General features: G+C 43.5%; 70 non-coding genes across 70 annotated transcripts; all 70 read right to left on the reverse strand.

The window, feature by feature from the left end:
- Positions 1-252: 252 nt before the first annotated feature.
- On the reverse strand, positions 253-326 carry trnai-aau (transfer RNA isoleucine (anticodon AAU)). The gene has a single exon. It is a non-coding gene; the product is annotated as a tRNA-Ile (tRNA).
- Positions 327-493: 167 nt separating this feature from the next.
- trnai-aau (transfer RNA isoleucine (anticodon AAU)) lies at positions 494-567 on the reverse strand. The gene has a single exon. It is a non-coding gene; the product is annotated as a tRNA-Ile (tRNA).
- Positions 568-821: 254 nt separating this feature from the next.
- On the reverse strand, positions 822-895 carry trnai-aau (transfer RNA isoleucine (anticodon AAU)). The gene has a single exon. It is a non-coding gene; the product is annotated as a tRNA-Ile (tRNA).
- Positions 896-1062: 167 nt separating this feature from the next.
- Positions 1063-1136, reverse strand: trnai-aau (transfer RNA isoleucine (anticodon AAU)). Its single transcript has one exon. It is a non-coding gene; the product is annotated as a tRNA-Ile (tRNA).
- An 80-nt stretch (positions 1137-1216) lies between these two features.
- On the reverse strand, positions 1217-1290 carry trnai-aau (transfer RNA isoleucine (anticodon AAU)). Its single transcript has one exon. It is a non-coding gene; the product is annotated as a tRNA-Ile (tRNA).
- Positions 1291-1455: 165 nt separating this feature from the next.
- trnai-aau (transfer RNA isoleucine (anticodon AAU)) lies at positions 1456-1529 on the reverse strand. Its single transcript has one exon. It is a non-coding gene; the product is annotated as a tRNA-Ile (tRNA).
- Positions 1530-1696: 167 nt separating this feature from the next.
- trnai-aau (transfer RNA isoleucine (anticodon AAU)) lies at positions 1697-1770 on the reverse strand. Its single transcript has one exon. It is a non-coding gene; the product is annotated as a tRNA-Ile (tRNA).
- Positions 1771-1937: 167 nt separating this feature from the next.
- Positions 1938-2011, reverse strand: trnai-aau (transfer RNA isoleucine (anticodon AAU)). Its single transcript has one exon. It is a non-coding gene; the product is annotated as a tRNA-Ile (tRNA).
- Positions 2012-2266: 255 nt separating this feature from the next.
- On the reverse strand, positions 2267-2340 carry trnai-aau (transfer RNA isoleucine (anticodon AAU)). The gene has a single exon. It is a non-coding gene; the product is annotated as a tRNA-Ile (tRNA).
- A 167-nt stretch (positions 2341-2507) lies between these two features.
- On the reverse strand, positions 2508-2582 carry trnai-aau (transfer RNA isoleucine (anticodon AAU)). Its single transcript has one exon. It is a non-coding gene; the product is annotated as a tRNA-Ile (tRNA).
- Positions 2583-3009: 427 nt separating this feature from the next.
- trnai-aau (transfer RNA isoleucine (anticodon AAU)) lies at positions 3010-3083 on the reverse strand. Its single transcript has one exon. It is a non-coding gene; the product is annotated as a tRNA-Ile (tRNA).
- A 167-nt stretch (positions 3084-3250) lies between these two features.
- trnai-aau (transfer RNA isoleucine (anticodon AAU)) lies at positions 3251-3324 on the reverse strand. The gene has a single exon. It is a non-coding gene; the product is annotated as a tRNA-Ile (tRNA).
- A 167-nt stretch (positions 3325-3491) lies between these two features.
- Positions 3492-3565, reverse strand: trnai-aau (transfer RNA isoleucine (anticodon AAU)). Its single transcript has one exon. It is a non-coding gene; the product is annotated as a tRNA-Ile (tRNA).
- Positions 3566-3732: 167 nt separating this feature from the next.
- trnai-aau (transfer RNA isoleucine (anticodon AAU)) lies at positions 3733-3806 on the reverse strand. The gene has a single exon. It is a non-coding gene; the product is annotated as a tRNA-Ile (tRNA).
- A 167-nt stretch (positions 3807-3973) lies between these two features.
- Positions 3974-4047, reverse strand: trnai-aau (transfer RNA isoleucine (anticodon AAU)). The gene has a single exon. It is a non-coding gene; the product is annotated as a tRNA-Ile (tRNA).
- Positions 4048-4301: 254 nt separating this feature from the next.
- Positions 4302-4375, reverse strand: trnai-aau (transfer RNA isoleucine (anticodon AAU)). Its single transcript has one exon. It is a non-coding gene; the product is annotated as a tRNA-Ile (tRNA).
- Positions 4376-4542: 167 nt separating this feature from the next.
- trnai-aau (transfer RNA isoleucine (anticodon AAU)) lies at positions 4543-4616 on the reverse strand. Its single transcript has one exon. It is a non-coding gene; the product is annotated as a tRNA-Ile (tRNA).
- Positions 4617-4783: 167 nt separating this feature from the next.
- trnai-aau (transfer RNA isoleucine (anticodon AAU)) lies at positions 4784-4857 on the reverse strand. Its single transcript has one exon. It is a non-coding gene; the product is annotated as a tRNA-Ile (tRNA).
- A 167-nt stretch (positions 4858-5024) lies between these two features.
- On the reverse strand, positions 5025-5098 carry trnai-aau (transfer RNA isoleucine (anticodon AAU)). The gene has a single exon. It is a non-coding gene; the product is annotated as a tRNA-Ile (tRNA).
- Positions 5099-5265: 167 nt separating this feature from the next.
- Positions 5266-5339, reverse strand: trnai-aau (transfer RNA isoleucine (anticodon AAU)). Its single transcript has one exon. It is a non-coding gene; the product is annotated as a tRNA-Ile (tRNA).
- Positions 5340-5506: 167 nt separating this feature from the next.
- On the reverse strand, positions 5507-5580 carry trnai-aau (transfer RNA isoleucine (anticodon AAU)). Its single transcript has one exon. It is a non-coding gene; the product is annotated as a tRNA-Ile (tRNA).
- Positions 5581-5745: 165 nt separating this feature from the next.
- trnai-aau (transfer RNA isoleucine (anticodon AAU)) lies at positions 5746-5819 on the reverse strand. The gene has a single exon. It is a non-coding gene; the product is annotated as a tRNA-Ile (tRNA).
- Positions 5820-5986: 167 nt separating this feature from the next.
- Positions 5987-6060, reverse strand: trnai-aau (transfer RNA isoleucine (anticodon AAU)). Its single transcript has one exon. It is a non-coding gene; the product is annotated as a tRNA-Ile (tRNA).
- A 165-nt stretch (positions 6061-6225) lies between these two features.
- Positions 6226-6299, reverse strand: trnai-aau (transfer RNA isoleucine (anticodon AAU)). Its single transcript has one exon. It is a non-coding gene; the product is annotated as a tRNA-Ile (tRNA).
- Positions 6300-6467: 168 nt separating this feature from the next.
- On the reverse strand, positions 6468-6541 carry trnaf-aaa (transfer RNA phenylalanine (anticodon AAA)). Its single transcript has one exon. It is a non-coding gene; the product is annotated as a tRNA-Phe (tRNA).
- Positions 6542-6971: 430 nt separating this feature from the next.
- Positions 6972-7045, reverse strand: trnai-aau (transfer RNA isoleucine (anticodon AAU)). Its single transcript has one exon. It is a non-coding gene; the product is annotated as a tRNA-Ile (tRNA).
- A 167-nt stretch (positions 7046-7212) lies between these two features.
- On the reverse strand, positions 7213-7286 carry trnai-aau (transfer RNA isoleucine (anticodon AAU)). Its single transcript has one exon. It is a non-coding gene; the product is annotated as a tRNA-Ile (tRNA).
- A 167-nt stretch (positions 7287-7453) lies between these two features.
- Positions 7454-7527, reverse strand: trnai-aau (transfer RNA isoleucine (anticodon AAU)). Its single transcript has one exon. It is a non-coding gene; the product is annotated as a tRNA-Ile (tRNA).
- Positions 7528-7694: 167 nt separating this feature from the next.
- On the reverse strand, positions 7695-7768 carry trnai-aau (transfer RNA isoleucine (anticodon AAU)). Its single transcript has one exon. It is a non-coding gene; the product is annotated as a tRNA-Ile (tRNA).
- Positions 7769-7935: 167 nt separating this feature from the next.
- On the reverse strand, positions 7936-8009 carry trnai-aau (transfer RNA isoleucine (anticodon AAU)). Its single transcript has one exon. It is a non-coding gene; the product is annotated as a tRNA-Ile (tRNA).
- Positions 8010-8176: 167 nt separating this feature from the next.
- On the reverse strand, positions 8177-8250 carry trnai-aau (transfer RNA isoleucine (anticodon AAU)). Its single transcript has one exon. It is a non-coding gene; the product is annotated as a tRNA-Ile (tRNA).
- Positions 8251-8505: 255 nt separating this feature from the next.
- Positions 8506-8579, reverse strand: trnai-aau (transfer RNA isoleucine (anticodon AAU)). Its single transcript has one exon. It is a non-coding gene; the product is annotated as a tRNA-Ile (tRNA).
- Positions 8580-8747: 168 nt separating this feature from the next.
- Positions 8748-8822, reverse strand: trnai-aau (transfer RNA isoleucine (anticodon AAU)). The gene has a single exon. It is a non-coding gene; the product is annotated as a tRNA-Ile (tRNA).
- A 427-nt stretch (positions 8823-9249) lies between these two features.
- On the reverse strand, positions 9250-9323 carry trnai-aau (transfer RNA isoleucine (anticodon AAU)). Its single transcript has one exon. It is a non-coding gene; the product is annotated as a tRNA-Ile (tRNA).
- A 167-nt stretch (positions 9324-9490) lies between these two features.
- On the reverse strand, positions 9491-9564 carry trnai-aau (transfer RNA isoleucine (anticodon AAU)). The gene has a single exon. It is a non-coding gene; the product is annotated as a tRNA-Ile (tRNA).
- Positions 9565-9731: 167 nt separating this feature from the next.
- trnai-aau (transfer RNA isoleucine (anticodon AAU)) lies at positions 9732-9805 on the reverse strand. The gene has a single exon. It is a non-coding gene; the product is annotated as a tRNA-Ile (tRNA).
- A 167-nt stretch (positions 9806-9972) lies between these two features.
- Positions 9973-10046, reverse strand: trnai-aau (transfer RNA isoleucine (anticodon AAU)). The gene has a single exon. It is a non-coding gene; the product is annotated as a tRNA-Ile (tRNA).
- Positions 10047-10213: 167 nt separating this feature from the next.
- Positions 10214-10287, reverse strand: trnai-aau (transfer RNA isoleucine (anticodon AAU)). The gene has a single exon. It is a non-coding gene; the product is annotated as a tRNA-Ile (tRNA).
- Positions 10288-10541: 254 nt separating this feature from the next.
- On the reverse strand, positions 10542-10615 carry trnai-aau (transfer RNA isoleucine (anticodon AAU)). Its single transcript has one exon. It is a non-coding gene; the product is annotated as a tRNA-Ile (tRNA).
- A 167-nt stretch (positions 10616-10782) lies between these two features.
- Positions 10783-10856, reverse strand: trnai-aau (transfer RNA isoleucine (anticodon AAU)). The gene has a single exon. It is a non-coding gene; the product is annotated as a tRNA-Ile (tRNA).
- A 167-nt stretch (positions 10857-11023) lies between these two features.
- Positions 11024-11097, reverse strand: trnai-aau (transfer RNA isoleucine (anticodon AAU)). Its single transcript has one exon. It is a non-coding gene; the product is annotated as a tRNA-Ile (tRNA).
- A 167-nt stretch (positions 11098-11264) lies between these two features.
- trnai-aau (transfer RNA isoleucine (anticodon AAU)) lies at positions 11265-11338 on the reverse strand. Its single transcript has one exon. It is a non-coding gene; the product is annotated as a tRNA-Ile (tRNA).
- Positions 11339-11505: 167 nt separating this feature from the next.
- On the reverse strand, positions 11506-11579 carry trnai-aau (transfer RNA isoleucine (anticodon AAU)). The gene has a single exon. It is a non-coding gene; the product is annotated as a tRNA-Ile (tRNA).
- A 167-nt stretch (positions 11580-11746) lies between these two features.
- trnas-acu (transfer RNA serine (anticodon ACU)) lies at positions 11747-11820 on the reverse strand. Its single transcript has one exon. It is a non-coding gene; the product is annotated as a tRNA-Ser (tRNA).
- Positions 11821-12074: 254 nt separating this feature from the next.
- trnai-aau (transfer RNA isoleucine (anticodon AAU)) lies at positions 12075-12148 on the reverse strand. Its single transcript has one exon. It is a non-coding gene; the product is annotated as a tRNA-Ile (tRNA).
- A 167-nt stretch (positions 12149-12315) lies between these two features.
- On the reverse strand, positions 12316-12389 carry trnai-aau (transfer RNA isoleucine (anticodon AAU)). Its single transcript has one exon. It is a non-coding gene; the product is annotated as a tRNA-Ile (tRNA).
- Positions 12390-12556: 167 nt separating this feature from the next.
- trnai-aau (transfer RNA isoleucine (anticodon AAU)) lies at positions 12557-12630 on the reverse strand. Its single transcript has one exon. It is a non-coding gene; the product is annotated as a tRNA-Ile (tRNA).
- Positions 12631-12797: 167 nt separating this feature from the next.
- Positions 12798-12871, reverse strand: trnai-aau (transfer RNA isoleucine (anticodon AAU)). The gene has a single exon. It is a non-coding gene; the product is annotated as a tRNA-Ile (tRNA).
- Positions 12872-13038: 167 nt separating this feature from the next.
- trnai-aau (transfer RNA isoleucine (anticodon AAU)) lies at positions 13039-13112 on the reverse strand. The gene has a single exon. It is a non-coding gene; the product is annotated as a tRNA-Ile (tRNA).
- A 167-nt stretch (positions 13113-13279) lies between these two features.
- trnai-aau (transfer RNA isoleucine (anticodon AAU)) lies at positions 13280-13353 on the reverse strand. The gene has a single exon. It is a non-coding gene; the product is annotated as a tRNA-Ile (tRNA).
- A 171-nt stretch (positions 13354-13524) lies between these two features.
- On the reverse strand, positions 13525-13598 carry trnai-aau (transfer RNA isoleucine (anticodon AAU)). Its single transcript has one exon. It is a non-coding gene; the product is annotated as a tRNA-Ile (tRNA).
- Positions 13599-13765: 167 nt separating this feature from the next.
- On the reverse strand, positions 13766-13839 carry trnai-aau (transfer RNA isoleucine (anticodon AAU)). Its single transcript has one exon. It is a non-coding gene; the product is annotated as a tRNA-Ile (tRNA).
- A 167-nt stretch (positions 13840-14006) lies between these two features.
- On the reverse strand, positions 14007-14080 carry trnai-aau (transfer RNA isoleucine (anticodon AAU)). The gene has a single exon. It is a non-coding gene; the product is annotated as a tRNA-Ile (tRNA).
- A 167-nt stretch (positions 14081-14247) lies between these two features.
- Positions 14248-14321, reverse strand: trnai-aau (transfer RNA isoleucine (anticodon AAU)). Its single transcript has one exon. It is a non-coding gene; the product is annotated as a tRNA-Ile (tRNA).
- Positions 14322-14488: 167 nt separating this feature from the next.
- trnai-aau (transfer RNA isoleucine (anticodon AAU)) lies at positions 14489-14562 on the reverse strand. Its single transcript has one exon. It is a non-coding gene; the product is annotated as a tRNA-Ile (tRNA).
- Positions 14563-14729: 167 nt separating this feature from the next.
- On the reverse strand, positions 14730-14803 carry trnai-aau (transfer RNA isoleucine (anticodon AAU)). The gene has a single exon. It is a non-coding gene; the product is annotated as a tRNA-Ile (tRNA).
- A 255-nt stretch (positions 14804-15058) lies between these two features.
- trnai-aau (transfer RNA isoleucine (anticodon AAU)) lies at positions 15059-15132 on the reverse strand. The gene has a single exon. It is a non-coding gene; the product is annotated as a tRNA-Ile (tRNA).
- A 168-nt stretch (positions 15133-15300) lies between these two features.
- On the reverse strand, positions 15301-15375 carry trnai-aau (transfer RNA isoleucine (anticodon AAU)). The gene has a single exon. It is a non-coding gene; the product is annotated as a tRNA-Ile (tRNA).
- Positions 15376-15802: 427 nt separating this feature from the next.
- Positions 15803-15876, reverse strand: trnai-aau (transfer RNA isoleucine (anticodon AAU)). Its single transcript has one exon. It is a non-coding gene; the product is annotated as a tRNA-Ile (tRNA).
- A 167-nt stretch (positions 15877-16043) lies between these two features.
- Positions 16044-16118, reverse strand: trnai-aau (transfer RNA isoleucine (anticodon AAU)). The gene has a single exon. It is a non-coding gene; the product is annotated as a tRNA-Ile (tRNA).
- Positions 16119-16284: 166 nt separating this feature from the next.
- On the reverse strand, positions 16285-16358 carry trnai-aau (transfer RNA isoleucine (anticodon AAU)). Its single transcript has one exon. It is a non-coding gene; the product is annotated as a tRNA-Ile (tRNA).
- A 254-nt stretch (positions 16359-16612) lies between these two features.
- On the reverse strand, positions 16613-16686 carry trnai-aau (transfer RNA isoleucine (anticodon AAU)). The gene has a single exon. It is a non-coding gene; the product is annotated as a tRNA-Ile (tRNA).
- Positions 16687-16853: 167 nt separating this feature from the next.
- Positions 16854-16927, reverse strand: trnai-aau (transfer RNA isoleucine (anticodon AAU)). The gene has a single exon. It is a non-coding gene; the product is annotated as a tRNA-Ile (tRNA).
- A 167-nt stretch (positions 16928-17094) lies between these two features.
- trnai-aau (transfer RNA isoleucine (anticodon AAU)) lies at positions 17095-17168 on the reverse strand. The gene has a single exon. It is a non-coding gene; the product is annotated as a tRNA-Ile (tRNA).
- Positions 17169-17335: 167 nt separating this feature from the next.
- On the reverse strand, positions 17336-17409 carry trnai-aau (transfer RNA isoleucine (anticodon AAU)). Its single transcript has one exon. It is a non-coding gene; the product is annotated as a tRNA-Ile (tRNA).
- Positions 17410-17576: 167 nt separating this feature from the next.
- On the reverse strand, positions 17577-17650 carry trnai-aau (transfer RNA isoleucine (anticodon AAU)). The gene has a single exon. It is a non-coding gene; the product is annotated as a tRNA-Ile (tRNA).
- A 166-nt stretch (positions 17651-17816) lies between these two features.
- Positions 17817-17890, reverse strand: trnai-aau (transfer RNA isoleucine (anticodon AAU)). Its single transcript has one exon. It is a non-coding gene; the product is annotated as a tRNA-Ile (tRNA).
- Positions 17891-18046: 156 nt separating this feature from the next.
- trnai-aau (transfer RNA isoleucine (anticodon AAU)) lies at positions 18047-18122 on the reverse strand. Its single transcript has one exon. It is a non-coding gene; the product is annotated as a tRNA-Ile (tRNA).
- Positions 18123-18913: 791 nt separating this feature from the next.
- trnai-aau (transfer RNA isoleucine (anticodon AAU)) lies at positions 18914-18987 on the reverse strand. Its single transcript has one exon. It is a non-coding gene; the product is annotated as a tRNA-Ile (tRNA).
- A 408-nt stretch (positions 18988-19395) lies between these two features.
- On the reverse strand, positions 19396-19469 carry trnai-aau (transfer RNA isoleucine (anticodon AAU)). Its single transcript has one exon. It is a non-coding gene; the product is annotated as a tRNA-Ile (tRNA).
- Positions 19470-20378: the final 909 nt, after the last annotated feature.

Raw genomic sequence — 20378 nt, forward strand, 5'->3', positions numbered from 1 at the left:
AAAGACGTACGTGGCCCGTACGGGGATCGAACCCACGACCTTGGCATTATGAGCACCACGCTTAGACGAACTGAGCTAACCGGTCACTTCAACTAAAAGATCGGTTTACCTAAAACTAAAGGTAATTTGAGAGTATTTAGCACGAAGCTCTAGAAAACTGAGCTAACCAGCCATTCGGAAAAAGTGATCGGTTTACCTCAAACTAAACATTATTCGAGAGTACTCATACAAAATTCTACTCAACGACGTACATGGCCCGTACGGGGATCGAACCCGCGACCTTGGCGTTATTAGCACCACGCTCTGACCAACTGAGCTAACCGGCCACATTAACCGACAGATCGGTTTACCTAAAACTAAACATATTTTGAGAGTATTTAGCACGAAGCTCTAGAAAACTGAGCTAACCGGCCATTCGAAAAAAGTGATCGGTTTACCTCGAACTAAAGGTTATTCGAGAGTACTCATACAAAATTGGATTCAATGACATAAGTGGCCCTTACGGGGATCGAACCCACGACCTTGGCGTTATTAGCACCACGCTCTAACCAACTGAGCTAACCGGCCACTTTTACTAAAAGATCGGTTTACCTAAAACTAAACGTAATTCGAGAGTATTGAGCACAATGCTCTAGTAAACTGAGCTAACCGGCCACTTTGACTAAAAGATCGGTTTACCTAAAACTAAACGGAATTTGAGAGTATTTAGCACCATGCTCAAGAAAACCGAGCTAACCGGCCATTCGAAAAAAGTGATCGGTTTACCTCAAACTAAACGTTATTCGAGAGTACTCATACAAAATTGGATTCAATGACATAAGTGGCCCGTACGGGGATCGAACCCGCGACCTTGGCGTTATTAGCAGCACGCTCTGACCAACTGAGCTAACCGGCCACTTTAACTAAAAGATCAGTTTACCTAAAACTAAACGTAATTTGAGAGTATTGACCACAATGCTCTAGTAAACTGAGCTAACCGGCGATTCGAAAAAAGTGATCGGTTTCCCTCAAACAAAACATTATTCGAGAGTACTCATACAAAACTCTACTCAACGAAGTACATGGCCCGTACGGGGATCGAACCCGCGACCTTGGCGTTATTAGCACCACGCTCTGACCAACTGAGCTAACCGGCCACATTAACCAACAGATCGGTTTACCTCGAACTAAAGGTTATTCAAGAGTACTCATACAAAATTGGATTCAATGACATAAGTGGCCCGTACGGGGATCGAACCCGCGACCTTGGCGTTATTAGCACCACGCTCTAACCAACTGAGCTAACCGGCCACTTTTACTAAAAGATCAGTTTACCTAAAACTAAACGTAATTTGAGAGTATTGAGCACGCTCTCGAAAACTGAGCTAACCGGCCATTTGAGTGAAGTGATCGGTTTACCTCAAACTAAAGGTTATTCGAGAGTACTCATACAAAATTCTATTCAATGACTTATTTTGGCCCGTACGGGGATCAAACCCACGACCTTGGCGTTATTAGCACCACGCTCTGACCAACTGAGCTAACCGGCCACATTAAACAACAGATCGGTTTACCTAAAACTAAACATATTTTGAGAGTATTTAGCACGAAGCTCTAGAAAACTGAGCTAACCGGCCATTCGAAAAAAGTGATCGGTTTACCTCGAACTAAAGGTTATTCGAGAGTACTCATACAAAATAGGATTCAATGACATAAGTGGCCCGTAAGGGGATCAAACCCGCGACCTTTGCGTTATTAGCACCACGCTCTAACCAACTGAGCTAACCGGCCACTTATACTAAAAGATCGGTTTACCTAAAACTAAACGGAATTTGAGAGTATTTAGCACGAAGCTCTAGAAAACTGAGCTAACCAGCCATTCGAAAAAAGTGATCGGTTTACCTCAAACTAAACGTTATTCGAGAGTACTCATACAAAATTTGATTCAATGACGTAAGTGGCCCGTACGGGGATCGAACCCGCGACCTTGGCGTTATTAGCACCACGCTCTGACCAACTGAGCTAACCGGCCACTTTAACCAAAAGATCGGTTTACCTAAAACTAAACGTAATTTGAGAGTATTGAGCACAATGCTCTAGTAAACTGAGCTAACCGGACACTTTGACTAAAAGATCGGTTTACCTAAAACTAAACGGAATTTGAGAGTATTTAGCACCATGCTCAAGAAAACCGAGCTAACCGGCCATTCGAAAAAAGTGATCGGTTTACCTCAAACTAAACGTTATTCAAGAGTACTCATAGAAAATTCTATTCAATGACTAATTTTGGCCCGTACGGGGATCGAACCCACGACCTTGGCGTTATTAGCACCACGCTCTAACCAACTGAGCTAACCGGCCAAATTGACTACAAGATCAGTTTACCTACAACTAAACATAATTTGAGAGTATTTAGCACAATCTCTAGAAAAACTGAGCTAACCAGCCATTTGAAAAAAGTGATCAGTTTACCTCAAACTAGACGTTATTCGAGAGTACTCATACAGAATTTGATTCAATTACATAAGTGGCCCATACGGGGATCGAACCCGCGACCTTGGAGTTATTAGCACCACGCTCTGACCAACTGAGCTAAACGGGCACTTTAACAAAAAGATCGGTTTACCTAAAACTAAAGGTAATTTGAGAGTATTGAGCACTGCTCTAGTAAACTGAGCACAATGCTCTAGTAAACTGAGCTAGCCGGCCCTTGGAACAAAGAGATCGGTTTACCTCAAACTAAACGTTATTCGAGAGTACTCATGCAAAGTTCAATTCAAAGACGAACGTGGCCCGTACGGGGATCGAACCCGCGACCTTGGCATTATGAGCACCACGCTTAGACCAACAGAGCTAACCGGTTACTTCAACTAAAAGATCGGTTTACCTAAAACTAAAGGTAATTTGAGAGTATTTAGCACGAAGCTCTAGAAAACTGAGCTAACCGGCCATTCGAAAAAAGTGATCGGTTTACCTCAAACTAAACGTTATTCGAGAGTACTCATACAAAATTGGTTTCAATGACATAAGTGGCCCGTACAGGGATCGAACCCGCGACCTTGGCGTTATTAGCACCACGCTCTGACCAACTGAGCTAACCGGCCACTTTTACTAAAAGATCAGTTTACCTAAAACTAAACGGAATTTGAGAGTATTTCGCACCATGCTCAAGAAAACCGAGCTAACCGGCCATTCGAAAAAAGTGATCGGTTTACCTCAAACAAAACATTATTCGAGAGTACTCATACAAAACTCTACTCAACGACGTACGTGGCCCGTACGGTGATCGAACCCGCGACCTTGGCGTTATTAGCACCACGCTCTGACCAACTGAGCTAACCGGCCACATTAACCCGCAGATCGGTTTACCTAAAACTAAACATAATTTGAGAGTATTTAGCACGAAGCTCTAGAAAACTGAGCTAACCGGCCATTCGAAAAAAGTGATCGGTTTACCTCGAACTAAAAGTTATTCGAGAGTACTCATACAAAATTGGATTCAATGACATAAGTGGCCCGTACGGGGATCGAACCCGCGACCTTGGCGTTATTAGCACCACGCTCTAACCAACTGAGCTAACCGGCCACTTTTACTAAAAGATCAGTTTACCTAAAACTAAACGGAATTTGAGAGTATTTAGCACCATGCTCAAGAAAACCGAGCTAACCGGCCATTCGAAAAAAGTGATCGGTTTACCTCAAACAAAACATTATTCGAGAGTACTCATACAAAACTCTACTCAACGACGTACGTGGCCCGTACGGGGATCGAACCCGCGACCTTGGCGTTATTAGCACCACGCTCTGACCAACTGAGCTAACCTGCCACATTAACCAACAGATCGGTTTACCTAAAACTAAACATAATTTGAGAGTATTTAGCACGAAGCTCTAGCAAACTGAGCTAACCGGCCATTCGAAAAAAGTGATCGGTTTACCTCGAACTAAAGGTTATTCGAGAGTACTCATACAAAATTGGATTCAATGAGATAAGTGGCCCGTACGGGGATCGAAACCGCGACCTTGGCGTTATTAGCACCACGCTCTAACCAACTGAGCTAACCGGCCACTTTTACTAAAAGATCAGCTTACCTAAAACTAAACGGAATTTGAGAGTATTTAGCACAATGCTCTAGTAAACTGAGCTAACCGGCCACTTTGACTAAAAGATCGGTTTACCTAAAACTAAACGGAATTTGAGAGTATTTAGCACCATGCTCAAGAAAACCGAGCTAACCGGCCATTCGAAAAAAGTGATCGGTTTACCTCAAACTAAACGTTATTCGAGAGTACTCATACAAAATTCTACTCAACGACGTACATGGCCCGTACGGGGATCGAACCCGCGACCTTGGCATTATTAGCACCACGCGCTAACCACCTGAGCTAACCGACCACATTAACCAACAGATCGGTTTACCTAAAACTAAACATAATTTGAGAGTATTTCGCACAAAGCTCTAGAAAACTGAGCTAACCGGCCATTCGAAAAAAGTGATCGGTTTACCTCGAACTAAAGGTTATTCGAGAGTACTCATACAAAATTGGATTCAATGACATAAGTGGCCCGTACGGGGATCGAACCCGCGACCTTGGCGTTATTAGCACCACGCTCTAACCAACAGAGCTAACCGGCCACTTTTACTAAAAGATCAGTTTACCTAAAACTAAACGGAATTTGAGAGTATTTAGCACCATGCTCAAGAAAACCGAGCTAACCGGCCATTCGAAAAAAGTGATCGGTTTACCTCAAACAAAACATTATTCGAGAGTACTCATACAAAACTCTACTCAACGACATACGTGGCCCGTACGGGGATCGAACCCGCAACCTTGGCGTTATTAGCACCACGCTCTGACCAACTGAGCTAACCGGCCACATTAACCAACAGATCGGTTTACCTAAAACTAAACATATTTTGAGAGTATTTAGCACGAAGCTCTAGAAAACTGAGCTAACCGGCCATTCGAAAAAAGTGATCGGTTTACCTCGAACTAAAGGTTATTCGAGAGTACTCATACAAAATTGGATTCAATGACATAAGTGGCCCGTACGGGGATCGAACCCGCGACCTTGGCGTTATTAGCACCACGCTCTAACCAACTGAGCTAACCGGCCACTTTTACTAAAAGATCAGTTTACCTAAAACTAAACGGAATTTGAGAGTATTTAGCACCATGCTCAAGAAAACCGAGCTAACCGGCCATTCGAAAAAAGTGGTCGGTTTACCTCAAACAAAACATTATTCGAGAGAACTCATACAAAACTCTACTCAACGACGTACGTGGCCCGTACGGGGATCGAACCCGCGACCTTGGCGTTATTAGCACCACGCTCTGACCAACTGAGCTAACCGGCCACATTAACCAACAGATCGGTTTACCTAAAACTAAACATAATTTGAGAGTATTTAGCACGAAGCTCTAGAAAACTGAGCTAACCTGCCATTCGAAAAAAGTGATCGGTTTACCTCGAACTAAAGGTTATTCGAGAGTACTCATACAAAATTGGATTCAATGACATAAGTGGCCCGTACGGGGATCGAACCCGCGACCTTGGCGTTATTAGCACCACGCTCTAACCAACTGAGCTAACCGGCCACTTTTACTAAAAGATCGGTTTACCTAAAACTAAACGTAATTTGAGAGTATTGACCACTGCTCTCGTAAACTGAGCTAACCGGCGATTCGAAAAAAGTGATCGGTTTCCCTCAAACAAAACATTATTCGAGAGTACTCATACAAAACTCTACTCAACGACGTACGTGGCCCGTACGGGGATCGAACCCGCGACCTTGGCGTTATTAGCACCACGCTCTGACCAACTGAGCTAACCGGCCACATTAACCAATAGATCGGTTTACCTAAAACTAAACATAATTTGAGAGTATTTAGCACGAAGCTCTAGAAAACTGAGCTAACCGGCCATTCGAAAAAAGTGATCGGTTTACCTCGAACTAAAGGTTATTCAAGAGTACTCATACAAAATTGGATTCAATGACATAAGTGGCCCGTACGGGGATCGAACCCGCGACCTTGGCGTTATTAGCACCACGCTCTAACCAACTGAGCTAACCGGCCACTTTTACTAAAAGATCAGTTTACCTAAAACTAAACGTAATTTGAGAGTATTGAGCACGCTCTCGAAAACTGAGCTAACCGGCCATTTGAGTGAAGTGATCGGTTTACCTCAAACTAAAGGTTATTCGAGAGTACTCATACAAAATTCTATTCAATGACTTATTTTGGCCCGTACGGGGATCGAACCCACGACCTTGGCGTTATTAGCACCACGCTCTAACCAACTGAGCTAACCGGCCACATTGACTACAAGATCGGTTTACCTACAACTAAACATAATTTGAGAGTATTTAGCACGAAGCTCTAGAAAAACTGAGCTAACCAGCCATTTGAAAAAAGTGATCGGTTTACCTCAAACTAAACGTTATTCGAGAGTACTCATACAGAATTTGATTCAATGACATAAGTGGCCCATACGGGGATCGAACCCACGACCTTGGTGTTTTTAGCACCACGCTGTGACCAACTGAGCTAAACGGCCACTTTAACTAAAAGATCGGTTTACCTAAAACTAAAGGTAATTTGAGAGTATTGAGCACAATGCTCTCGTAAACTGAGCACAATGCTCAAGTAAACTGAGCTAACCGGCCCTTGGAACAGAGAGATCGGTTTACCTCAAACTAAACGTTATTCGAGTGTACTCATGCAAAGTTCAATTCAAAGACGTACGTGGCCCGTACGGGGATCGAACCCGCGACCTTGGCATTATGAGCACCACGCTTAGACGAACTGAGCTAACCGGTCACTTCAACTAAAAGATCGGTTTACCTAAAACTAAAGGTAATTTGAGAGTATTTAGCACGAAGCTCTAGAAAACTGAGCTAACCAGCCATTCGGAAAAAGTGATCGGTTTACCTCAAACTAAACATTATTCGAGAGTACTCATACAAAATTCTACTCAACGACGTACATGGCCCGTACGGGGATCGAACCCGCGACCTTGGCGTTATTAGCACCACGCTCTAACCACCTGAGCTAACCGGCCACATTAACCAACAGATCGGTTTACCTAAAACTAAACATAATTTGAGAGTATTTAGCACGAAGCTCTAGATACCTGAGCTAACCGGCCATTCGAAAAAAGTGATCGGTTTACCTCAAACTAAACGTTATTCGAGAGTACTCATACAAAATTGGTTTCAATGACATAAGTGGCCCGTACGGGGATCGAACCCGCGACCTTGGCGTTATTAGCACCACGCTCTGACCAACTGAGCTAACCGGCCACTTTTACTAAAAGATCAGTTTACCTAAAACTAAACGGAATTTGAGAGTATTTAGCACCATGTTCAAGAAAACCGAGCTAACCGGCCATTCGAAAAAAGTGATCGGTTTACCTCGAACTTAAGGTTATTCGAGAGTACTCATACAAAATTGGTTTCAATGACATAAGTGGCCCGTACGGGGATCGAACCCGCGACCTTGGAGTTATTAGCACCACGCTCTAACCAACTGAGCTAACCGGCCACTTTTACTAAAAGATCAGTTTACCTAAAACTAAACGGAATTTGAGAGTATTTAGCACCATGCTCAAGAAAACCGAGCTTACCGGCCATTCGAAAAAAGTGATCGGTTTACCTCAAACAAAACATTATTCGAGAGTACTCATACAAAATTCTACTCGACTACGTACGTGGCCCGTACGGGGATCGAACCCACGACCTTGGCGTTATTAGCACCACGGTCTGACCAACTGAGCTAACCGGCCACATTAAGCAACAGATCGGTTTACCTAAAACTAAACATATTTTGAGAGTATTTAGCACGAAGCTCTAGAAAACTGAGCTAACCGGCCATTCGAAAAAAGTGATCGGTTTACCTCGAACTAAAGGTTATTCGAGAGTACTCATACAAAATTGGATTCAATGACATAAGTGGCCCGTAAGGGGATCAAACCCGCGACCTTGGCGTTATTAGCACCACGCTCTAACCAACTGAGCTAACCGGCCACTTATACTAAAAGATCGGTTTACCTAAAACTAAACGGAATTTGAGAGTATTTAGCACGAAGCTCTAGAAAACTGAGCTAACCAGCCATTCGAAAAAAGTGATCGGTTTACCTCAAACTAAACGTTATTCGAGAGTACTCATACAAAATTTGATTCAATGACGTAAGTGGCCCGTACGGGGATCGAACCCGCGACCTTGGCGTTATTAGCACCACGCTCTGACCAACTGAGCTAACCGGCCACTTTAACCAAAAGATCGGTTTACCTAATACTAAACGTAATTTGAGAGTATTGAGCACAATGCTCTAGTAAACTGAGCTAACCGGACACTTTGACTAAAAGATCGGTTTACCTAAAACTAAACGGAATTTGAGAGTATTTAGCACCATGCTCAAGAAAACCGAGCTAACCGGCCATTCGAAAAAAGTGATCGGTTTACCTCAAACTAAACGTTATTCAAGAGTACTCATAGAAAATTCTATTCAATGACTAATTTTGGCCCGTACGGGAATCGAACCCACGACCTTGGCGTTATTAGCACCACGCTCTAACCAACTGAGCTAACCGGCCAAATTGACTACAAGATCGGTTTACCTACAACTAAACATCATTTGAGAGTATTTAGCACGAAGCTCTAGAAAAACTGAGCTAACCAGCCATTTGAAAAAAGTGATCAGTTTACCTCAAACTAAACGTTATTCGAGAGTACTCACACAGAATTTGATTCAATTACATAAGTGGCCCATACGGGGATCGAACCCGCGACCTTGGAGTTATTAGCACCACGCTCTGACCAACTGAGCTAAACGGGCACTTTAACAAAAAGATCGGTTTACCTAAAACTAAAGGTAATTTGAGAGTATTGAGCACTGCTCTAGTAAACTGAGCACAATGCTCTCGTAAACTGAGCTAGCCGGCCCTTGGAACAAAGAGATCGGTTTACCTCAAACTAAACGTTATTCGAGAGTACTCATGCAAAGTTCAATTCAAAGACGAACGTGGCCCGTACAGGGATCGAACCCGCGACCTTGGCATTATGAGCACCACGCTTAGACCAACAGAGCTAACCGGTTACTTCAACTAAAAGATCGGTTTACCTAAAACTAAAGGTAATTTGAGAGTATTTAGCACGAAGCTCTAGAAAACTGAGCTAACCGGCCATTCGAAAAAAGTGATCGGTTTACCTCAAACTAAACGTTATTCGAGAGTACTCATAAAAAATTGGTTTCAATGACATAAGTGGCCCGTACAGGGATCGAACCCGCGACCTTGGCGTTATTAGCACCACGCTCTGAACAACTGAGCTAACCGGCCACTTTTACTAAAAGATCAGTTTACCTAAAACTAAACGGAATTTGAGAGTATTTAGCACAATGCTCAAGAAAACCGAGCTAACCGGCCATTCGAAAAAAGTGATCGGTTTACCTCAAACAAAACATTATTCGAGAGTACTCATACAAAACTCTACTCAACGACGTACGTGGCCCGTACGGGGATCGAACCCGCGACCTTGGCGTTATTAGCACCACGCTCTGACCAACTGAGCTAACCAGCCACATTAACCAGCAGATCGGTTTACCTAAAACTAAACATAATTTGAGAGTATTTAGCACGAAGCTCTAGAAAACTGAGCTAACCGGCCATTCGAAAAAAGTGATCGGTTTACCTCGAACTAAAAGTTATTCGAGAGTACTCATACAAAATTGGATTCAATGACATAAGTGGCCCGTACGGGGATCGAACCCGCGACCTTGGCGTTATTAGCACCACGCTCTAACCAACTGAGCTAACCGGCCACTTTTACTAAAAGATCAGTTTACCTAAAACTAAACGGAATTTGAGAGTATTTAGCACCATGCTCAAGAAAACCGAGCTAACCGGCCATTCGAAAAAAGTGATCGGTTTACCTCAAACAAAACATTATTCGAGAGTACTCATACAAAACTCTACTCAACGACGTACATGGCCCGTACGGGGATCGAACCCGCAACCTTGGCGTTATTAGCACCACGCTCTAACCACCTGAGCTAACCGGCCACATTAGCCAACAGATCGGTTTACCTAAAACTAAACATAATTTGAGAGTATTTAGCACAAAGCTCTAGAAAACTGAGCTAACCGGCCATTCGAAAAAAGTGATCGGTTTACCTCGAACTAAAGGTTATTCGAGAGTACTCATACAAAATTCTACTCAACGACGTACGTGGCCCGTACGGGGATCGAACCCGCGACCTTGGCGTTATTAGCACCACGCTCTAACCAACTGAGCTAACCGGCCACTTTTACTAAATGATCAGTTTACCTAAAACTAAACGGAATTTGAGAGTATTTAGCACAATGCTCTAGTAAACTGAGCTAACCGGCCACTTTGACTAAAAGATCGGTTTACCTAAAACGAAACGGAATTTGAGAGTATTTAGCACCATGCTCAAGAAAACCGAGCTAACCGGCCATTCGAAAAAAGTGATCGGTTTACCTCAAACTAAACGTTATTCGAGAGTACTCATACAAAATTCTACTCAACGACGTACATGGCCCGTACGGGGATCGAACCCGCAACCTTGGCATTATTAGCACCACGCGCTAACCACCTGAGCTAACCGGCCACATTAACCAACAGATCGGTTTACCTAAAACTAAACATAATTTGAGAGTATTTCGCACAAAGCTCTAGAAAACTGAGCTAACCGGCCATTCGAAAAAAGTGATCGGTTTACCTCGAACTAAAGGTTATTCGAGAGTACTCATACAAAATTGGATTCAATGACATAAGTGGCCCGTACGGGGATCGAACCCGCGACCTTGGCGTTATTAGCACCACGCTCTAACCAACTGAGCTAACCGGCCACTTTTACTAAAAGATCAGTTTACCTAAAACTAAACGGAATTTGAGAGTATTTAGCACCATGCTCAAGAAAACCGAGCTAACCGGCCATTCGAAAAAAGTGGTCGGTTTACCTCAAACAAAACATTATTCGAGAGTACTCATACAAAACTCTACTCAACGACGTACGTGGCCCGTACGGGGATCGAACCCGCGACCTTGGCGTTATTAGCACCACGCTCTGACCAACTGAGCTAACCGGCCACATTAACCAACAGATCGGTTTACCTAAAACTAAACATAATTTGAGAGTATTTAGCACGAAGCTCTAGAAAACTGAGCTAACCGGCCATTCGAAAAAAGTGATCGGTTTACATCGAACTAAAGGTTATTCGAGAGTACTCATACAAAATTGGATTGAATGACATAAGTGGCCCGTACGGGGATCGAACCCGCGACCTTGGCGTTATTAGCACCACGCTCTAACCAACTGAGCTAACCGGCCACTTTTACTAAAAGATCGGTTTACCTAAAACTAAACGGAATTTGAGAGTATTTAGCACCATGCTCAAGAAAACCGAGCTAACCGGCCATTCGAAAAAAGTGATCGGTTTACCTCAAACTAAACGTTATTCGAGAGTACTCATACAAAATTCTACTCAACGACGTACATGGCCCGTACGGGGATCGAACCCGCGACCTTGGCGTTATTAGCAACACGCTCTAACCACCTGAGCTAACCGGCCACATTAACCAACAGATCGGTTTACCTAAAACTAAACATAATTTGAGAGTATTTAGCACAAAGCTCTAGAAAACTGAGCTAACCGGCCATTCGAAAAAAGTGATCGGTTTACCTCGAACTAAAGGTTATTCGAGAGTACTCATACAAAATTCTACTCAACGACGTACGTGGCCCGTACGGGGATCGAACCCGCGACCTTGGCGTTAGTAGCACCACGCTCTAACCAACTGAGCTAACCGGCCACTTTTACTAAATGATCAGTTTACCTAAAACTAAACGGAATTTGAGAGTATTTAGCACAATGCTCTAGTAAACTGAGCTAACCGGCCACTTTGACTAAAAGATCGGTTTACCTAAAACGAAACGGAATTTGAGAGTATTTAGCACCATGCTCAAGAAAACCGAGCTAACCGGCCATTCGAAAAAAGTGATCGGTTTACCTCAAACTAAACGTTATTCGAGAGTACTCATACAAAATTCTACTCAACGACGTACATGGCCCGTACGGGGATCGAACCCGCAACCTTGGCATTATTAGCACCACGCGCTAACCACCTGAGCTAACCGGCCACATTAACCAACAGATCGGTTTACCTAAAACTAAACATAATTTGAGAGTATTTCGCACAAAGCTCTAGAAAACTGAGCTAACCGGCCATTCGAAAAAAGTGATCGGTTTACCTCGAACTAAAGGTTATTCGAGAGTACTCATACAAAATTGGATTCAATGACATAAGTGGCCCGTACGGGGATCGAACCCGCGACCTTGGCGTTATTAGCACCACGCTCTAACCAACTGAGCTAACCGGCCACTTTTACTAAAAGATCAGTTTACCTAAAACTAAACGGAATTTGAGAGTATTTAGCACCATGCTCAAGAAAACCGAGCTAACCGGCCATTCGAAAAAAGTGGTCGGTTTACCTCAAACAAAACATTATTCGAGAGTACTCATACAAAACTCTACTCAACGACGTACGTGGCCCGTACGGGGATCGAACCCGCAACCTTGGCGTTATTAGCACCACGCTCTGACCAACTGAGCTAACCGGCCACATTAACCAACAGATCGGTTTACCTAAAACTAAACATAATTTGAGAGTATTTAGCACGAAGCTCTAGAAAACTGAGCTAACCGGCCATTCGAAAAAAGTGATCGGTTTACATCGAACTAAAGGTTATTCGAGAGTACTCATACAAAATTGGATTGAATGACATAAGTGGCCCGTACGGGGATCGAACCCGCGACCTTGGCGTTATTAGCACCACGCTCTAACCAACTGAGCTAACCGGCCACTTTTACTAAAAGATCGGTTTACCTAAAACTAAACGGAATTTGAGAGTATTTAGCACCATGCTCAAGAAAACCGAGCTAACCGGCCATTCGAAAAAAGTGATCGGTTTACCTCAAACTAAACGTTATTCGAGAGTACTCATACAAAATTCTACTCAACGACGTACATGGCCCGTACGGGGATCGAACCCGCGACCTTGGCGTTATTAGCAACACGCTCTAACCACCTGAGCTAACCGGCCACATTAACCAACAGATCGGTTTACCTAAAACTAAACATAATTTGAGAGTATTTCGCACAAAGCTCTAGAAAACTGAGCTAACCGGCCATTCGAAAAAAGTGATCGGTTTACCTCGAACTAAAGGTTATTCGAGAGTACTCATACAAAATTGGATTCAATGACATAAGTGGCCCGTACGGGGATCGAAGCCGCGACCTTGGCGTTATTAGCACCACGCTCTAACCAACTGAGCTAACCGGCCACTTTTACTAAAAGATCAGTTTACCTAAAACTAAACGGAATTTGAGAGTATTTAGCACCATGCTCAAGAAAACCGAGCTAACCGGCCGGCCATTCGAAAAAAGTGATCGGTTTACCTCAAACAAAACATTATTCGAGAGTACTCATACAAAACTCTACTCAACGACGTACGTGGCCCGTACGGGGATCGAACCCGCGACCTTGGCGTTATTAGCACCACGCTCTGACCAACTGAGCTAACCGGCCACATTAACCAACAGATCGGTTTACCTAAAACTAAACATATTTTGAGAGTATTTAGCACGAAGCTCTAGAAAACTGAGCTAACCGGCCATTCGAAAAAAGTGATCGGTTTACCTCGAACTAAAGGTTATTCGAGAGTACTCATACAAAATTGGATTCAATGACATAAGTGGCCCGTACGGGGATCGAACCCGCGACCTTGGCGTTATTAGCACCACGCTCTAACCAACTGAGCTAACCGGCCACTGTTACTAAAAGATCAGTTTACCTAAAACTAAACGGAATTTGAGAGTATTTAGCACCATGCTCAAGAAAACCGAGCTAACCGGCCATTCGAAAAAAGTGATCGGTTTACCTCAAACAAAACATTATTCGAGAGTACTCATACAAAACTCTACTCAACGACGTACGTGGCCCGTACGGGGATCGAACCCGCGACCTTGGCGTAATTAGCACCACGCTCTGACCAACTGAGCTAACCGGCCACATTAACCAACAGATCGGTTTACCTAAAACTAAACATATTTTGAGAGTATTTAGCACGAAGCTCTAGAAAACTGAGCTAACCGGCCATTCGAAAAAAGTGATCGGTTTACCTCGAACTAAAGGTTATTCGAGAGTACTCATACAAAATTGGATTCAATGACATAAGTGGCCCGTACGGGGATCGAACCCGCGACCTTGGCGTTATTAGCACCACGCTCTAACCAACTGAGCTAACCGGCCACTTTTACTAAAAGATCAGTTTACCTAAAACTAAACGGAATTTGAGAGTATTTAGCACCATGCTCAAGAAAACCGAGCTAACCGGCCATTCGAAAAAAGTGGTCGGTTTACCTCGAACTAAAGGTTATTCGAGAGTACTCATACAAAATTGGATTCAATGACATAAGTGGCCCGTAAGGGGATCAAACCCGCGACCTTGGCGTTATTAGCACCACGCTCTAACCAACTGAGCTAACCGGCCACTTATACTAAAAGATCGGTTTACCTAAAACTAAACGGAATTTGAGAGTATTTAGCACGAAGCTCTAGAAAACTGAGCTAACCAGCCATTCGAAAAAAGTGATCGGTTTACCTCAAACTAAACGTTATTCGAGAGTACTCATACAAAATTTGATTCAATGACGTAAGTGGCCCGTACGGGGATCGAACCCGCGACCTTGGCGTTATTAGTACCACGCTCTGACCAACTGAGCTAACCGGCCACTTTAACCAAAAGATCGGTTTACCTAAAACTAAACGTAATTTGAGAGTATTGAGCACAATGCTCTAGTAAACTGAGCTAACCGGACACTTTGACTAAAAGATCGGTTTACCTAAAACTAAACGGAATTTGAGAGTATTTAGCACCATGCTCAAGAAAACCGAGCTAACCGGCCATTCGAAAAAAGTGATCGGTTTACCTCAAACTAAACGTTATTCAAGAGTACTCATAGAAAATTCTATTCAATGACTAATTTTGGCCCGTACGGGAATCGAACCCACGACCTTGGCGTTATTAGCACCACGCTCTAACCAACTGAGCTAACCGGCCAAATTGACTACAAGATCGGTTTACCTACAACTAAACATCATTTGAGAGTATTTAGCACGAAGCTCTAGAAAAACTGAGCTAACCAGCCATTTGAAAAAAGTGATCAGTTTACCTCAAACTAAACGTTATTCGAGAGTACTCACACAGAATTTGATTCAATTACATAAGTGGCCCATACGGGGATCGAACCCGCGACCTTGGAGTTATTAGCACCACGCTCTGACCAACTGAGCTAAACGGGCACTTTAACAAAAAGATCGGTTTACCTAAAACTAAAGGTAATTTGAGAGTATTGAGCACTGCTCTAGTAAACTGAGCACAATGCTCTCGTAAACTGAGCTAGCCGGCCCTTGGAACAAAGAGATCGGTTTACCTCAAACTAAACGTTATTCGAGAGTACTCATGCAAAGTTCAATTCAAAGACGAACGTGGCCCGTACAGGGATCGAACCCGCGACCTTGGCATTATGAGCACCACGCTTAGACCAACAGAGCTAACCGGTTACTTCAACTAAAAGATCAGTTTACCTAAAACTAAAGGTAATTTGAGAGTATTTAGCACGAAGCTCTAGAAAACTGAGCTAACCGGCCATTCGAAAAAAGTGATCGGTTTACCTCAAACAAAACATTATTCGAGAGTACTCATACAAAACTCTACTCAACGACGTACGTGGCCCGTACGGGGATCGAACCCGCAACCTTGGCGTTATTAGCACCACGCTCTAACCACCTGAGCTAACCGGCCACATTAGCCAACAGATCGGTTTACCTAAAACTAAACATAATTTGAGAGTATTTAGCACAAAGCTCTAGAAAACTGAGCTAACCGGCCATTCGAAAAAAGTGATCGGTTTACCTCGAACTAAAGGTTATTCGAGAGTACTCATACAAAATTCTACTCAACGACGTACGTGGCCCGTACGGGGATCGAACCCGCGACCTTGGCGTTATTAGCACCACGCTCTGACCAACTGAGCTAACCGTTCCCATTAACCAACAGATCGGTTTACCTAAAACTAAACATAATTTGAGAGTATTTAGCACGAAGCTCTAGAAAACTGAGCTAACCGGCCATTCGAAAAAAGTGATCGGTTTACCTCGAACTAAAGGTTATTCGAGAGTACTCATACAAAATTCTACTCAACGACGTACGTGGCCCGTACGGGGATCGAACCCGCGACCTTGGCGTTATTAGCACCACGCTCTAACCAACTGAGCTAACCGGCCACTTTTACTAAATGATCAGTTTACCTAAAACTAAACGGAATTTGAGAGTATTTAGCACAATGCTCTAGTAAACTGAGCTAACCGGCCACTTTGACTAAAAGATCGGTTTACCTAAAACGAAACGGAATTTGAGAGTATTTAGCACCATGCTCAAGAAAACCGAGCTAACCGGCCATTCGAAAAAAGTGATCGGTTTACCTCAAACTAAACGTTATTCGAGAGTACTCATACAAAATTCTACTCAACGACGTACATGGCCCGTACGGGGATCGAACCCGCAACCTTGGCATTATTAGCACCACGCGCTAACCACCTGAGCTAACCGGCCACATTAACCAACAGATCGGTTTACCTAAAACTAAACATAATTTGAGAGTATTTCGCACAAAGCTCTAGAAAACTGAGCTAACCGGCCATTCGAAAAAAGTGATCGGTTTACCTCGAACTAAAGGTTATTCGAGAGTACTCATACAAAATTGGATTCAATGACATAAGTGGCCCGTACGGGGATCGAACCCGCGACCTTGGCGTTATTAGCACCACGCTCTAACCAACTGAGCTAACCGGCCACTTTTACTAAAAGATCAGTTTACCTAAAACTAAACGGAATTTGAGAGTATTTAGCACCATGCTCAAGAAAACCGAGCTAACCGGCCATTCGAAAAAAGTGGTCGGTTTACCTCAAACAAAACATTATTCGAGAGTACTCATACAAAACTCTACTCAACGACGTACGTGGCCCGTACGGGGATCGAACCCGCGACCTTGGCGTTATTAGCACCACGCTCTGACCAACTGAGCTAACCGGCCACATTAACCAACATATCGGTTTACCTAAAACTAAACATAATTTGAGAGTATTTAGCACGAAGCTCTAGAAAACTGAGCTAACCGGCCATTCGAAAAAAGTGATCGGTTTACCTCGAACTAAAGGTTATTCGAGAGTACTCATACAAAATTCTACTCAACGACGTACGTGGCCCGTACGGGGATCGAACCCACGACCTTGGCGTTATTAGCACCACGCTCTGACCAACTGAGCTAACCGGCCACATTGACTAAAAGATCGGTTTACCTACAACTAAACATAATTTGAGAGTATTTAGCACGAAGCTCTAGAAAACTGAGCTGACCGGCCATTCTGAAAAAGTGATCGGTTTACCTCATACTCAACGTTATTCGAGAGTACTCATACAAATTTCTACTCAACGACGTACATGGCCCGTACGGGGATCGAACCCGCAACCTTGGCGTTATTAGTACCACGCTCTGACCAACTGAGCTAACCAGCCACTTTAACTAAAAGATCGGTTTACATAAAACTAAACGTAATTTGAGAGTATTTAGCACTAAATCTAGTAAACTGAGCTGACGGGCCATTCGAAAAAAGTGATCGGTTTACCTCATACTCAACGTTATTCGAGAGTACTCATACAAAATTGGATTCAATGACATAAGTGGCCCGTACGGGGATCGAACCCGCGACCTTGGCGTTATTAGCACCACGCTCTGACCAACTGAGCTAACCCGCCACTTTAACTAAAAGATCGGTTTACCTAAAACTAAACATAATTTGAGAGTATTTAGCACCAAGCTCTAGAAAACTGAGCTAACCAGCCATTCGAAAAAAGTGATCGGTTTACCTCATACTCAACGTTATTCGAGAGTACTCATACAAAATTCTACTCAACAACGTACGTGGATCGAACACGCGACCTTGGCGTTATTAGCACCACGCTCTAACCACCTGAGCTAACCGGCCGCATTGATTAAAAGATCGGTTTACCTACAACTAAACATAATTTGAGAGTATTTAGCACGAAGCTCTAGAAAACTGAGCTAACCGGCCATTCGAATAAAGTGATCGGTTTACCTCAAACTAAACGTTATTCGAGAGTACTCATACTAAATTCAAGTCGACGATGTACGTGGCCTGTACGGAGATCAAACCCGCGACCTTGGCATTATTAGCACCCACGTTCTAACCAACTGAGCTAACCGGCCACATTAACTAAACGATCAGTTTACCTAAAACTAAACATAATTTGAGAGTATTTAGCACCAAGCTCTAGAAAACTGAGCTAACCAGCCATTCGAAAAAAGTGATTGGTTTACCTCATACTCAACGTTATTCGAGAGTACTCGTACAAAATTGTACTCAACGACGTACGGGGATTGAACCCTCAACCTTGGCGTTATAAGCACCACGCTCTGACCAACTGAGCTAACCGGCCACTTCAACTAAGAGATCGGTTTACCTAAAACTAAACGTAATTTGAGAGTATTTAGCACCACGGTGTAGTAAACTGAGCTGACTGGCCATTGAAACAAAGTGATCGGTTTACCTCAAACTAAACGTTAGCCGAGAGTACTCATACAAAATTGGATTCGACGACGTACGTGGCCCTTATTGGGATTGAACTGGCGAACTTGGCCTTATTAGCACAACGCTGTAACCAACTGAGCTAACCGGCCATTTGAGTGATATGATCGGTTTACCTCAAACTAAACGTTATTCGAGAGTACTCATACAAAATTCTATTCAACCACGTACGAGGCCCGTACGGGGATCAAACATGCGACCTTGGCGTTATTAGCACCACGCTCTAACCAACTGAGCTAACCGGCCACATTAACTGAAAGATCGGTTTACCTAAAACTAAACATAATATGAGAGTATTTAGCACGAAGCTCTAGAAAACTGAGCTAACCGGCCATTCGAAAAAAGTGATCGGTTTACCTCAGACTAAACGTTATTCGAGAGTACTTATACAACATTCAATTCAACGATGTACGTGACCCATACGGGGATAGGACACGGGACCTTGGCTTTATTAGCACCACGCTCTAACCAACTGAGCTAACTGGCCATATTAACTAAAAGATCGGTTTACCTAAAACTAAACATAATATGAGAGTATTTAGCACGAAGCTCTAGAAAACTGAGCTTACCGGCCATTCGAAAAAAGTGATCGGTTTACCTCATCCTAAACATTATTCGAGAGTACTCATACAAAATTCTATTCAATGAAGTATGTGGCCCGTACAGGGATCGAACCCGCGACCTTGGCGTTATTAGCACCACGCTCTGACCAACTGAGCTAACCGGCCATGCAAAAATCTGTCTTTTGTTGTTACTAATCCACATATCTTCAATCTAAATAGCTTAAAAAATGGCTCTGTTGGCCGTAACCGATCAGAACTCCGGGCAACTCGCTCCGTCTTCAGCACAACGGATCACTCACGCTTTCTCTCTCTCTCGTACACACCTCCCGTCCAGTGAGTCGCGTGATGCATTCACAAAAATCGGAAACGACACAACTCAGCGAAACACAAATGTCAACACAAGAACAGATAAGCCAGTTTGTTACAATATGCCGAGTCGCAAATCAGGATTGCTTGCGAATCGCGAGCAACTGCGTACTTCCAAGTACGAGGCCGTGCTTCTCAGCCTGTTATAGTAATGATTGTAGCCCTATCTCCAATCAACTCCCCCACGTGAAATGAACGGAAATGCTAATTAATCTATTAATTACTTTTGTTACGTTTAATTAAAAACAGTCACGCACATGCACGTACAATGCAGAACAAGGCCGGGAATGCAGTGTACCTGTCCTTTAACCCCCAATTGAGGGGCCTGATGAGGACTTTGCAAACTAGCAAGAGCCCAGTCAGTGAAAATAATATTTCCGCTCCAGGTTTTTGTAATTGCACAATCCCTGTAATAATTCACAGGATTAAAACAAAGATATCGGTCCAGAGTTTCAGAGAAAAATGGTGGGTGCTGGAGCCGATACCCACCTATCTTCGGGTAGTAGACGGGGGTATACCCTGAACTGGTTGCCAGCCAATCGCAGGGCACACATAGACGAACAACCATCCACGCTCACACTCATACCAAGGGGGCAATTTAGAGTGTCCAATCACTCCATGCATGTTTTTGGAATTTGGGAAGAAACCGGAGTACCAGGAGGAAACTCACGCAGGCACAGGGAAAACATCCAAACGCCACACAGGAAG

The sequence above is a fragment of the Idiotropiscis lumnitzeri genome, chromosome 1, assembly GCF_059441095.1.
Source record: "Idiotropiscis lumnitzeri isolate Australia: NSW breed Sydney's pygmy pipehorse chromosome 1, RoL_Ilum_1.0, whole genome shotgun sequence".
Taxonomy (NCBI): Eukaryota; Metazoa; Chordata; class Actinopteri; order Syngnathiformes; family Syngnathidae; genus Idiotropiscis; species Idiotropiscis lumnitzeri.